This window comes from Rhamphochromis longiceps, linkage group LG14 (genome assembly GCF_057381845.1).
Source record: "Rhamphochromis longiceps isolate RC_006_pf linkage group LG14, R_longiceps_female_GT1.1, whole genome shotgun sequence".
Lineage (NCBI taxonomy): Eukaryota > Metazoa > Chordata > Actinopteri > Cichliformes > Cichlidae > Rhamphochromis > Rhamphochromis longiceps.
In genome coordinates this window covers 42,140,644-42,154,656 of record NC_140570.1, presented here as the reverse complement: position 1 = coordinate 42,154,656, position 14,013 = coordinate 42,140,644, and the positions used below count along the sequence as shown (strand labels likewise).

The 14,013-nt window shown below is 40.0% G+C and overlaps 1 long non-coding RNA gene and 2 pseudogenes across 1 annotated transcript; 1 reads left to right on the top strand and 2 right to left on the bottom strand.

The window, feature by feature from the left end:
* Positions 1 to 816, bottom strand: part of LOC146654872 (uncharacterized) — a 26,431-nt pseudogene extending 25,615 nt beyond the window's left edge.
* Positions 817 to 2,434: 1,618 nt separating this feature from the next.
* LOC146654871 (spastin pseudogene) lies at positions 2,435 to 8,320 on the bottom strand (annotated as a pseudogene).
* A 3,513-nt stretch (positions 8,321 to 11,833) lies between these two features.
* Positions 11,834 to 13,700, top strand: LOC146654870 (uncharacterized). Its single transcript, XR_014907356.1, has 2 exons — positions 11,834 to 12,533; positions 12,744 to 13,700. It is a non-coding gene; the product is annotated as an uncharacterized LOC146654870 (long non-coding RNA).
* The last annotated feature ends 313 nt before the right edge of the window (positions 13,701 to 14,013 follow it).

The window sequence follows — 14,013 nt, the reverse complement described above, 5'->3', positions numbered from 1 at the left end:
TCCCAAAAGATTTTTCAGCAGCGTAAATCTTGTCTTCTCATCGGGTAAGGTCACATATACTCTTTTTGCAAAGCGCCTTAATATTGCTTCATCGAGCTCCTGGGGCCTGTTCGTTGCTCCCATTACAAGTACTCTGTCATCCTTTCCTGACTGCAACCCGTCAAACTCAATGAGGAACTCAGTTTTTAAACGGCGAGAGGCGTCGTGCTCCCCCTCCCTCCTTTGACAGAGCAAGCCGTCCACTTCATCGATGAAGATTACTGAGGGCTGTCTCTCTCTTGCAACTGCAAAGAGTGCTCGTACGAGCTTCTCGCCTTCTCCCACATATTTGGAGGTCAAACTAGCAGCACTGATGTTGAAGAATGTTGCATTAGACTCTGCAGCAACTGCTTTGGCGAGCATGGTCTTCCCATTTCCTGGTGGGCCAAATAAAAGCAAGCCACGTGCAGGAGCTCTCAGACCAGTAAAGAGATCAGGTCTTAAGGCAGGAAGGATGACAATTTCTTGAAGTGCTTGCTTTGCCAGATCCTGCCCTGCGATGTCATCAAATGACACAGTCGCTCCACTGTATACAATTTCATTTGTAATTAAGCTGACCAGTTTACTGTCCACATTCTTTTTCATATCCCTCTTCGGGGGCTGTTTCACAGCTGCCGGTCTTCCATTCTGAGTTTTTCCCACCCGAGCGGTTTTCTTTGCATCAGTTATTCTTAATGGAGGTCTTACAGAAGTGGAGGGTCTGATGGTGGTGGAAACACCTGCGGGTTGACTTTTAGGAACTGACTTTGGCTTACTTGCAATTGTTTTGGTCGACATTTCTCTTGCGCGACTTCCCCCCTGTTCACAGTCATAACACGGTAAACTAGTCATAAACGAAAACGTTTAGGCTATTTATCGCATTTAAAGGTCTTTCTTTGGGACAACGTCACAGAACACAGAAACGTCACAGGGCTTTGGAGCGTGATGTTACAGAGGTTTACAAATACTTTCAAATATAGCTCTGGTCGAACGTTTGAAGGCTGCGAACAAACTGACTAAAACTTGCTGCTCCTGACCCCTATTTATAGAAAAACTTCAAAGGCTCAAAGGCATGTGCTTGTGACATCATCACATGTCCTTGTGACATCATCACATGTCCTTGTGACATCATCACTCTTCATGAATCAGATTGTCACATGACATTTTAGAATGGGGATGTTTTTTTTTAAACCGTTTTCAAATTTAACCCTCTGTGGTCCAGGGTATAATTGGCCGTTCTTGACTATTTTTGATTTTACCTCTATATTTCACCTTTAAAATATGTTTTTCTTGCCTTATTTGGCACCATTATTTTCAGCACAACCTCAAATATCTGAAATTTGAGTTATTGTTTTCATTTTGGTATACTATATTAGCACAGTTGATCTAAATTAATAACACAATAAATTGTGTGTGCATCTCCTGTTTTGTCATGGTTGTATGTCCCGGTTCGTGACAGGCTGCATGAGCTCATCTGGTGGGAGTGTAGTACTGTAGTATTTCAGGCATAAAAACGTGGTTTTCACAGACCTTGTCACAGGGTCTGAGTCTAAGATTCAAATTGTAAACACACAAACACTCAGGCTTGCTGCAAACCTTAGCTGATCCCCCGTGGGCTTAATTTACTGCCATTGTTTACGCACCATTGTAATTGCTTCTCTAGTTTGGCATTACACTTTAATTATGGAATGTAATTATATTTTGTCTATTTTTAGTTGTGGCATTGTGTTGTAATTAATGAAGGGCCTGCACACTCCAATATCAATTTACAATTTAAATTCTCCACAGCATGTTTAACTACATTATGTTGTGCCTTTCCAGAATCCCAGATTTACTTACACATCTCCCTTTATGATACATTAGTACTACATTTGACCTAAACCTTTTCCATCCTTTTTCCAAACTCTCATTCATTTTTTACCTGATAACCAAAAACTGTGATAGTGAAAGGCTGAAATATTTCTAGGGGTATGAGATTTCTGTGTGTTTTCTGTAGGTGAGCAGCTGCGAGAAGTTTGGCTACGGGGTGATGGTGACACAGGTGGCAGCAACTGCTCCGGGAGTTGTGGCTCTGCACAGTTCAGGTACTATTGCAGTTATTTGGACACAACAAACACTTGTCAGCTGTGATGCTTAAGGCTTATATTATAAGTTGTTGTTGTTGTTTTTGTGTTGTCGGTATAAAGGAGACTTAAGGCAGCTTAGGGAGAAATGTATTTGTCAAACCGTTTTTGTTTGGGTAAGAAAGAGTAAGAAGAGGCGTTCTTTTTTGATAAATGGATTCACATATCAGTTGTATACTGATACTAGGTTTATCCATATGCAAAAGGCTCCAGGAAATACCGTACTCTTGTCAAAAGAGGTCAAAAAATGAAGCTAGTGAACAAATATTTTAATCCTGCATTCTTTCTATTGGCTAGAAGGGGCGACTCAACTGGTTATGGGAAAAGAAGTCTGATTACTTATCAGCCCTTCGCTTATAACAGCACCGCTGCGTTCTGAAACCTATTCTCTCCTATGACTTTACCCACGCAAGAACAGTTCCCTGCTGTGTTGAGCAGCGCTGGCTGTGGAGCACTCATGTGTTCCATGATGTGACATATGTTTGTGCCATCGATAAAAAGGCAGACTGACAGAAAGAAGGATGACCTCAAAAAGTGATATAGTCCAGACAGAGCTTACAAATGATGGGCCATTTGCTAAACCTGCAGCACACACTGCTTTCTATGTGAAAGAACCATTCTGTGAGAAAAACTCTACTGCTCATTTGATCTATGACCTCTGAAAAACAGTTCATGATTTCCATTACTATTCAATTATAAAAAAAAAAAAAGTACATTCCCTGGGTTATACAGCACTGATATGCAAAGCTTAATTGTATATCTGTAACTCTAGAACTGCAGTATTTATAGTTTTCTTAGTTTAATATTTCAATTTCATATTCTTCTTCTAAGTATAAAATCCCTTTTGTTATATTTGTCTCGTTAATTTAACTGAAATACACTGAAAATTGCTCACAAATTAAGGTTTATGTGTCAATACAAATGCAGGTTTTATTGCTGGGAGCTTCCCGTGATGCACTGACTATTTCTTCTTCCATGACACTAATGTTTTGTCTTTGCTTCATCATTTATGTACTGTACTGTATCCCCAGTTTTCCAGCGAGGGCTGCGTACATTTTGATTGCATTAACGTTTTTATCCAGCCTTTATGTGCAAGCTTGAGCTGCAAAATTCAAATGTAGTTACTGACAGGCCAAAGTGCAACAGGGAAGAGATTAAATGGGATCAAAGGGAGTGGCATTATAAATTCCTTCCTTCCTGAGATTCAAATCCTCCAATCAAAACGGTGCCAGCAATGCAAAGACAGATTTCTTTAAAAGATTGCACACAATAACAAAGTCAGTCGTTTATTTATTAAAGCACTGTTAATAATTTTAGTTGCTGCTATTTCAAATAAATGTTTGGTACAACAAATTTCTCCGTGTTCTGTCTCAGGCTTTATTCGGGCCCTGGTACTAGAGCTATGGTCTGTTCTTGAGTGCAGCAGTGACGACATCAGAGTGGTCCGTCCCAAACCAACTCCCATTGACCCCACAGATAGGAGTTGCATTAAGGTATTGTATGTATGTGCGTGCGTGTGTGTGTGAGAGAGAGAGGGAGAAGGAGAAACTTCCTGGAGCCCACAATGCCCCAATTTTTAGATATCTACATAATAGTACAGACACAGATCTCTTAGAAGTTTTGCTTTTCCATCATGTTTTTAGCTCACTGGTTACAAAGGTGTTTAAATTGATTAAAATTAAATTGATTCCAATTATTATTAACCCAGGACTCAGAATAGTGGTCCATGTGTTGCTGTGATACCAGCAGCCATGTAGAAAATTCACTTGTGAATATTCATATTTAAGAAACTGGCAATAGTGATTTTGTTAACAAGAAAGGCTTTTTGCTGATTGGTTTATGGGTGTCTGGGCAAATAAGCCTTACTTTCATAAGACTGCATTTTTAGTTATGTTTTTGGCAGAATTTCTCTCAGGAAAGCTTCAACAAGCTCCAGCGTGAGCCTGTCTGTGTGTGTCTGATGCTTGGCCTCTGACAGCAGCCAAGTCATCTCTCTCAGAGAGACTAGCCAAGTGAATACGGACAGCCAGTGATGTGTAAACTGTGTCCTGCCACAGGCGACTTTAAAGTCTGCCTTATCAGTGGGTTATACATATATGCTGAGGTCAAAGGAAAACTAAATATACACACACCAGCACTTTGGTGAATTAACTCGAGTCTTTGCTTTAATCTGTGCTAAGTACAGTAGGAGGTTTGGTAGTACATATGAAGATAAGTTCACACATGCACAGAAACATCAGAAGACACATGAAAGTATAGATATTTCTATTTTAGAAAAAAAAATCCATCGTATCTTGTTTTTTTCTTTACGTTTCTTTGAAGCTGTTTAATATAATCTAAGTTGTAGCTCGTTTGTGCAAGTGTCTCTCTTTTTTTCCTTTGATGCTTTTGATGATATGTTTTCCCTGTTCTACCAGACCCAGTGAAAAATGCAGGGAGCTTTCCTGTAGTTTAATATTCTTCAGGCTGCAATAGGTTTCTGCTCAACCACTCTGCTCAGAATATATGTCTTATTCAGTTTTGAGAGTGTGGTAAACCATGTTTTATCTTTGCAATCATAAATTCTTTTTACATTTTGTTTTGCTTTGAATACTACAGATATTATTTGTCATATTATCGGTAGTGTTTGTAGTTGAATAGTGTTATATTATTATTATGTGTTAGGATTTGATCAATCCATGACGTGCACAAATGCATTCACAATGGTCTTTAAAAGCAAATACATTTTTTCTCTCTAACAGCTGCTGTATTTACTTTCCTCTTCAGTCCTTCCTGTACTTGGTCAACCTCCTCTCCTCTTCCCAGTCGGTGTGGCAACTGCTGGGCCGACAGTCTTTGGCCAACAAAAGCGAATACACCCTGAGGGAGATGCCAACCTCCATACCTGTAAGTGTTTTTCTTCTTCTTCTTTTCCACACACTGCAGTTTTTTTTTGTCATCCATCTGAGGGCATGTTTGCACTTTTTATTTGGCCTCCAAACACCACCCACCCATTTGTTTTACTTCAAACGCATTCAAATAAACCCTCTCACACTGAGACTGATATACGTTCTCCACCTTACCCATTGTAAATTTCCACACAGTTTTCGTTTTGCACCCTATCCGGTGCATTCTTGTTCAAAGCCTCTCATTTTACTCCACAGGATTTGATTGACAGACTGATTGCCGTGAATTCGGATGGGAAGATTCATTCTCTCTTCCACTACGAAGAGAGTCACACATTCGGCCTAAGGTGGGATTCATTATTTTTTTCATATTACTTAACATCAGTGGGGAAGTAGACGATATCAGATTATCACCTGGTGACTGCACACACACTTCAGCCTCTGGCAATAGGAGACTGGCATGGTGACGTAATCGGCCTTAAAATGCGGCCTTTAAGGCTGCAGACCCTGAATTGGGATACAGCCTCTGAATCGCTGCATCTTGTAGCTGTGTCGTCTTAAATTGGTCATGTGATTTTGACGCGCCGGCGCGTCCGGCAACCCCAGAGGTTTAACTTAATATTTAAGTGTCTCTTGGTTTTAGACTAGTTGTTTAGTCTAATTTGATGTTTTAAACCAGAAAAGGAAGAAGAGGGCTTAGAATTACAGGTAAGAACTGCTCAGTGGTATGTGATAAACTGTAAATGTAAAGCTTACAGGTCAGTCCTCATGTTTTTAAATCAGATTTTGAGTCTGTACATGGCACATTATGCTTTTGCATGTTGTGAAATGTGCTGCAAAACAAACTGAGGTAAACTAACTGGTTTACTGTGATGGATTTAAAGTGTGTGTGACTGGTGCGCAGTGGCTGTGGTGCTCACGGTCAGAGTTCAGTCACAAAGAGGGTAACAGAGATGAATTTAAAGTTAAGGTGATGGTGCTTAGATTCATTCACAGACTGAAACCTTCACACCAACTTTATCCTGTGTCTCTTAGTTTTAGACTAGTTGTTTAGTCTATTTTGATGTTTTAAACCATATCACAGGGTTTTTACTTCACCATTTACGGGGTTTTAACAAGCAAACAAAAGACAGATCGTGATGTTTGAAAATGTTTTGGAAATATTCTTTAAAGATTAGATGTAAAATACGCAGAGGATAAATTCAATTGGTTTATTAGTTTATTACATAAGTTGAAAAAAAGTTAAACAAGTAAATAAAGAAACAACGTAAAAGAAAAGTAAACAAAACAAATCGGTAAATAAAGGAAAATGGTAATAAGAAGGGGAAAAAAAAGAAAAGAGAAAACCCCAACAATCCCCTCTGAGCAAGCACTAGGCGACAGTGGGGAAGAAAAACTGCCTTTAAACGGGCAGAAACTTCCGGCAGAACCAGGCTCACGAGGGGCAGTCAACTGCCGGGACTGGTTGGGGTGAAAAAAGATGAAGGAGAGAGGGAAGAAGTGTTAGGAGAGAAGGGGAGAGGAGAGGTGAAAATTAAGATGGAACAGAGGTGGAGGGAGACGAGGTGACGTCAGCAGTAGAAAAAATAGAAAGAGTAGAAAAAGCAGGAGTGTCCCTCCTCCAGAAGAAGCGGAAACGTTTTTTCTTCTTTTCCATGAGCTTTTCCACGACCACTTTTTTCTCTAGGATGAGGGTTCTCAACTGATCGGTTGTTTCTTCAACTTCCTTCTCAAGTTTCTGGCATCTTTGCTCCATTTCTTTTAATAGATTGCACTTGTCTGTATTTTGCTGTTGTTTTTCCTTGTGCATCTTTTCTAACTGCTCATTTCTTCTTGTGATTTCTTGAAGCTTACGCTGCAGGTCTTCATTTATTTTCTCTTGTTGCTGCTTTTGTGCAAGCATTTCAGCGTTTTCACACTTCAAGTTGTCTGAGTTCAACAACATCTCATTAATGACCTCTGAGTGTTTTTTCGCCATTTCATTGATCCTACGCTGCATCTTTGAACATCGTTTTTCCAATACTTCTCCTTCCAGTTCAGGTGTTCTGTCCTTCATTGTATTAATTTGTTCAGTTGTAGATTTCTTCTCTCCAAGTCCTGGAGAATACGTTTTTTTTCTTTTTCCTGTTGCTCTTTCTCTTGAAGAAGCTCTTTATTTTTGCACTCTGTTTCATCCAGCCTGACTGGATTTGGATTTATTGAAGAAGGACCACCAAAATCTTTGTTCTATTTGGTGTACATGTTAAGAGTTGCTGGACTAACAGTTGGTTTGATTTGCTTCAGAGAATCCTCAAAGTCTTTCATCTTAATGTTGCGCACCTCAGCAGCAGCTATAACACGGACTTGTTCTGGTGCCAACTCTCTTATTGGGCCAAGTGCAGCATCTTTGGCTAATGCTGTCAAATCGCTCCCTGAATATCCTTCAGTCACTTTTGCAAGACAGGACAGTTCGTCTTGGCTCAGTGGACTCCCGTGCGTTCCCAAAAGATTTTTCAGCAGCGTAAATCTTGTCTTCTCATCGGGTAAGGTCACATATACTCTTTTTGCAAAGCGCCTTAATATTGCTTCATCGAGCTCCTGGGGCCTGTTCGTTGCTCCCATTACAAGTACTCTGTCATCCTTTCCTGACTGCAACCCGTCAAACTCAATGAGGAACTCAGTTTTTAAACGGCGAGAGGCGTCGTGCTCCCCCTCCCTCCTTTGACAGAGCAAGCCGTCCACTTCATCGATGAAGATTACTGAGGGCTGTCTCTCTCTTGCAACTGCAAAGAGTGCTCGTACGAGCTTCTCGCCTTCTCCCACATATTTGGAGGTCAAACTAGCAGCACTGATGTTGAAGAATGTTGCATTAGACTCTGCAGCAACTGCTTTGGCGAGCATGGTCTTCCCATTTCCTGGTGGGCCAAATAAAAGCAAGCCACGTGCAGGAGCTCTCAGACCAGTAAAGAGATCAGGTCTTAAGGCAGGAAGGATGACAATTTCTTGAAGTGCTTGCTTTGCCAGATCCTGCCCTGCGATGTCATCAAATGACACAGTCGCTCCACTGTATACAATTTCATTTGTAATTAAGCTGACCAGTTTACTGTCCACATTCTTTTTCATATCCCTCTTCGGGGGCTGTTTCACAGCTGCCGGTCTTCCATTCTGAGTTTTTCCCACCCGAGCGGTTTTCTTTGCATCAGTTATTCTTAATGGAGGTCTTACAGAAGTGGAGGGTCTGATGGTGGTGGAAACACCTGCGGGTTGACTTTTAGGAACTGACTTTGGCTTACTTGCAATTGTTTTGGTCGACATTTCTCTTGCGCGACTTCCCCCCTGTTCACAGTCATAACACGGTAAACTAGTCATAAACGAAAACGTTTAGGCTATTTATCGCATTTAAAGGTCTTTCTTTGGGACAACGTCACAGAACACAGAAACGTCACAGGGCTTTGGAGCGTGATGTTACAGAGGTTTACAAATACTTTCAAATATAGCTCTGGTCGAACGTTTGAAGGCTGCGAACAAACTGACTAAAACTTGCTGCTCCTGACCCCTATTTATAGAAAAACTTCAAAGGCTCAAAGGCATGTGCTTGTGACATCATCACATGTCCTTGTGACATCATCACTCTTCATGAATCAGATTGTCACATGACATTTTAGAATGGGGATGTTTTTTTTTAAACCGTTTTCAAATTTAACCCTCTGTGGTCCAGGGTATAATTGGCCGTTCTTGACTATTTTTGATTTTACCTCTATATTTCACCTTTAAAATATGTTTTTCTTGCCTTATTTGGCACCATTATTTTCAGCACAACCTCAAATATCTGAAATTTGAGTTATTGTTTTCATTTTGGTATACTATATTAGCACAGTTGATCTAAATTAATAACACAATAAATTGTGTGTGCATCTCCTGTTTTGTCATGGTTGTATGTCCCGGTTCGTGACAGGCTGCATGAGCTCATCTGGTGGGAGTGTAGTACTGTAGTATTTCAGGCATAAAAACGTGGTTTTCACAGACCTTGTCACAGGGTCTGAGTCTAAGATTTTTTTTTCACATTCTGTCTCTCACAGTTGAAGTGTACCTCTGGTGCAAATTACTGACCTCTGTCATCATTTTAGGTGGGGGAACTTGCACAATCGGTGGTTGACTAAATACTTTTTTGCCCCACTGTACCTATGAAAATATACTCACTGTATATATATATAATCAAAGCATTTCTTTAGCAAAGTGCACATACTAGCCCTTTTTAAGTTCATTGACATATGTGCACTCAAACAGGCCCAATGAGATTGAGGGTTATACCCCAATTATTTGTGTTAGGTTTGTAAGCTTTTCCAAATGAATACAGAAAATCAGCAAAACCACCATAAAGAAAGCTTATTTAAATAAAGCTGATATTGGGAGAACAAAGCCCAAGGGGTGGAAAATGAGTAAAAAACCTGTGAAGCAGAGAATAACATGAGGGACTGTTGCAGAGCGCATGAGTGAAACAAGCTCACAGATGAGCTGACAAAGATTGGCAGAAATCACTTTAGAGCAGCCGGGTAATAAGGAACAGGTGAACATAGAGTGGAGCAGATAATTACGAGCAAAAACCCAAACAAATACTTTCAGACAATCCTAAAGCTCTTATTTAGTTGCATAGAGCCATGTGTGAACATTTTGTCTTTACATTTTGCTTCCAAGGAACCGAACTGTCTTTTAATTCTGTAATTTATTTCACGTTCTTCAGGCTTTCTGAAGCTCCTTCAAATTTTTCTTTGGACATCATTTTATTATAATTTTCAGTGCAGTCCTTTATTTGTTTGTTCCTATGAATCATTCACACATAATAAAGGCACCTAACTCAAGGGACAAATTCGTTACTGGCACATTACCAGCAGCTTGTCACAAATACACAATTTGTTTCCTGCACAAAAAATGACAACGATAACACACCAGCAAGGTGATTACCAAAGAGCTATTAGCCAAAAACTTGACATATGTCAAGAAACTAAACAAGTAGAGGACAAAAGAACTGGCAGCTTAAATAAAAACATCTACAGCAGACGAACAGAATTTGAAAGTTGTGTCCTTAAGAAATAACACAAAACTGACACACAACCTGAGAGATGCATCTGGCATCTTATGTTTGCAAGTTTCAGTAAACTGCTGCATCTATTTCCCATTTTCCTAGCAAAATACAAAGACATGATGGCTTATTAGCTCATCCTATCCTAAATAACCACTAATGTATGCCAACTATTGTCACTGCTACACTATCAAAAGCTGAAAACAAACATAAAAAACATACAAATTCATCACCACAACAACACAGTTGATAAATAAAGAAATACAGAAGCACACATGCAAATAGAGAGATGACATAAAAGTTCTCACTCAGCTCCCTGCGGTGCTGTTTTAAGCTCCAACTCACTCTAAACAACACCAACGGGGGTCTACTGCTTCCTGAGCATCAACGACCGCGCCACCTTTTTAAGATAAGATAAGATAAGATAAGATAAGATAAGATAAGATAAGATAAGATAAGATAAGATAAGATAACCTTTATTAGTCCCACACGTGGGAAATTTGTTTTGTCACAGCAGGAAGAGGACAGTGCAAAGGTTATTCACTAGTTTCAGTTTTATAATAATATAAAACTTAATTATATAATTATATTCAGGTTACATGACACTTATTGTATAAGATAATTATTTCTGGGATGCTGAATGACAATTTGATGTGTATTTTGTTGCTTTCAGTAGAAATCCTGCTGATGACTCAGTGGATTTTAGATGGAAATTCTGTGTTTCACTCACTATAAACCATCTTCTAATCAGAGGGCGAAAAAGCCACTCTTCTTATTTGGTATTAGCTGAAGAAAATATTTAATCTATACTGACCGTCATCGCTGTTGTCGTCCACCAGGATGACCTCCTTGAGCAAGTGTGTGATTGACAGCTGAGTGGACTGAGCGCAGGATCACCGACAGAGCCTCGTTGACGAAGATGAAGATGAGGGAGATTTGGGGAAGGTCTCTTGAGTAGCTGACCTTTCTACATCTGTAGAAAGACACGACACAACACCTGTAAACTACTTGCATTAAGTAATACGAGGTGCCAGTGGAGCACTAGAGTGATGGTTTGGGAAAAGTAGTCTACAAAGTTATACAATTAAAAAGACAATCATGATTTTGTATTGATGAGCCCATTTACCATGATTTCTAACATTTCTGATCAATTGAATGTTGTATTAAATAACAAGGAATATGCCTTTCTTTTTAAAAAATGAGGACATTTCTCAGTGAACCTTAATTTTTGAGTGCTCGCATATTTAATTTTGAATTTGTAAAAAAGACTAAACTACCTCCATAGAGCTGCTGACGTCTTGTTCAATGGGGCTGAAAGGCAGAGCAAGTGCTGCTTCCTGTTCAACTATAATCACAAGGATTTATTTTCCACATTGGCCTTTTAACTGCATGTGCTGTTTCAGATAGAAACCCTATTTTAAACTTGTTTTGTTTAAACAGCTCTAATGAAGCGGAAAGCGGCAGGGTGAGGCTTTGGCTCTAAGTTTAGCACATGTGGGAAAGGAAGGGGCTTCTTTTATTGTCTCCTTTTCACGTCTTTTTTTCTTTTATCGATTATCTTATTTCCTCTGTGAAATAATAGCTAATTAGAAGTTATTCTATAACAAATCCAGTGTTTTCAATTCACGAGGTTGGAGAACACTTTTTTAGGGTTTTTGGCAGGAAACCATTAGAAAACAGAAGGCAACATTAACAAGATTAACCACGAAGAACTGGGACATTTGTCACCTTTTTTCTCCTTCTGATACAATATTGCAAAAGTCTTGAGGCATCCTCATTTCGTTATATTCTGCTGGGAAAATGGGAAATAGGCAGAGCAATTCACTGAAACGTGCAAACATAAATGGAAATACAGTACATAAGGCAAAAATGTACTTGAAAGTCAATATTTGGTATGGCCACCTTTACTATCGAACATAGCCTGGACTCTCTCTTTCCGGAACACACTGCTTTAATAAATGTTGAGGTCTGGGCTCTGGGGAGGCCAATCCATGACTGATCTAGGTATACGTTTATTGTATTCACCGTGTGTTTGGGATCATTGTCGTAATGAATAAAAATATGCCTTTTCCAACTAGATGCTTTTCAGCTGGGACTGCATGATTAATGAAAATCTTAATATCTGGTTCATATTTCCATCAGCTTTCTCAAGATTCCCAACACCACTGGCAGAGCCTTCATCGTGTTTTACAGATGGATGTAAACACCCTCTGTTGGAGTCATATCAACAATTATTTGAACCAAAAATGTCAAATATGAATTCATAATGCTGTAAGACCTGTTGCCACTGATATAGTCCAGTTCTCGTGTAATTTACCATACCTCAGCCTTTTCTCCCTGTTTCTCTTCACTAAAAATGGCTTCCTGACAGCCTTCCACTGAGACCGTTTCTGATGAGGCTTCAGCAAACAGCAGATGGATCCATTAAAGGGCCAGTGCATCTCTCAGGTACTTCAAGTCTTTGCTTTTCTTTATATTTTTCTACATCTTAAGGACATGATTTCCAGATACAGTTCATCTGCTGTACAGAGTTATTTAGTCCTGCTACTTTTCCGGTTTCCTCAATTTTTTTAAGGACTCACAGCACGCCAGATTTTTGGGAACCACCTAGTTGGTTCAAAATGTTATTTTTACCTATCAGATTTTGTTATCTTTTAGATTCTTAAAGTGCTATGCTGTGGTGTGCTGGGGGAGCAGCACAGCAAAGAAGGACTCATCCAGGCTGGAAAAACTGATCAGGAAGGCTAGCTCTGTGGTCGGCATGAAGCTGGACACCCTGGTGACAGTGGCAGAGAAAAGGACACTAAAGAAACTGATGGACATTATGGACAATGCCAGGCATCCTCTGCACACGGCCATTAACAACCAGAAGAGTCTGTTCAGTGACAGGTTGCTTCTCCCCAAGACAAGAACTAACAGACTTAAAAACTCCTTTGTCCCACACGCCATCAGACTGTTTAACTCCTCTCTGGAGGGGAGAGGGAGGGGAAACAGGAGGACAAAGGAGGGGGGAACAACTAAGCTGTAGTGCCTCTTCACCTCACTGTGCAATACCTTTTGTGCAATACTTTTGTAAATAGTCAACAGTGCAATAGACCTCAATACTCGATACTTTGGGAGCCATAAACATCATTAGACCAGTGCACATATTGGTAAATGGACTGGTTCTTATATAGCGCTTTTCTACTCTTCTGAGCACTCAAAGCGCTTTACACAACTTGTGCATTCACCCATTCACACCCATTCGCACAAGCACATTGTTCTAGGTGCTTTCTAAGTAACATTCACACACATTCATACTCCGATGGATGCATCGGAGAGCAATTTGGGGTTAATATCTTGCCCAAGGATATTTGGCATGCAGACTGGGGGAAGCCAGGAATCGAACCACCAATCTTCCGATCAGCAGATGACCTGCTCTACCGCCTGAGCTACAGCCACCCCCTTATTGTCTCTATTGTGCTCTGTCTTGGTTGTTGAGTTGACTAATGTGGAAATAAAATTTATCCAGCAGTAAACCTGAGTTTGCGGTGAGGGAAGCATCTTGTACAGTACAGCACTTTCCAGCAGGAACTTCGATAGAATGTAAAATAAAACATTTTGTGTATTTTAAAATGACATTCAGTGTGTTTTTGTTGTTGCTGCACTAATCAACCACTTACTACTAACTGCAATGGTAGTTTATTGGATTGGAAAGTGTGGCGATGCTCGCCACCTGGTCTCCCTTCTTGCTTGTTGGTGTGGGCAGGTCTCATTTGTAGGTGCTGAAGAGCTGCTGTGGCTCATTTCCATCAGTGGCACTGGCAATACCTGGGCTCATTCTGTCAGTGAGGTAGTTGAAAAACCCCAGTTGGGTAAAGCGTTTGGGGGTTTTTGTTAACAGACATGCTTATCTATTTAGTTGGTGTTATTTTTTTCAGCTAAATTT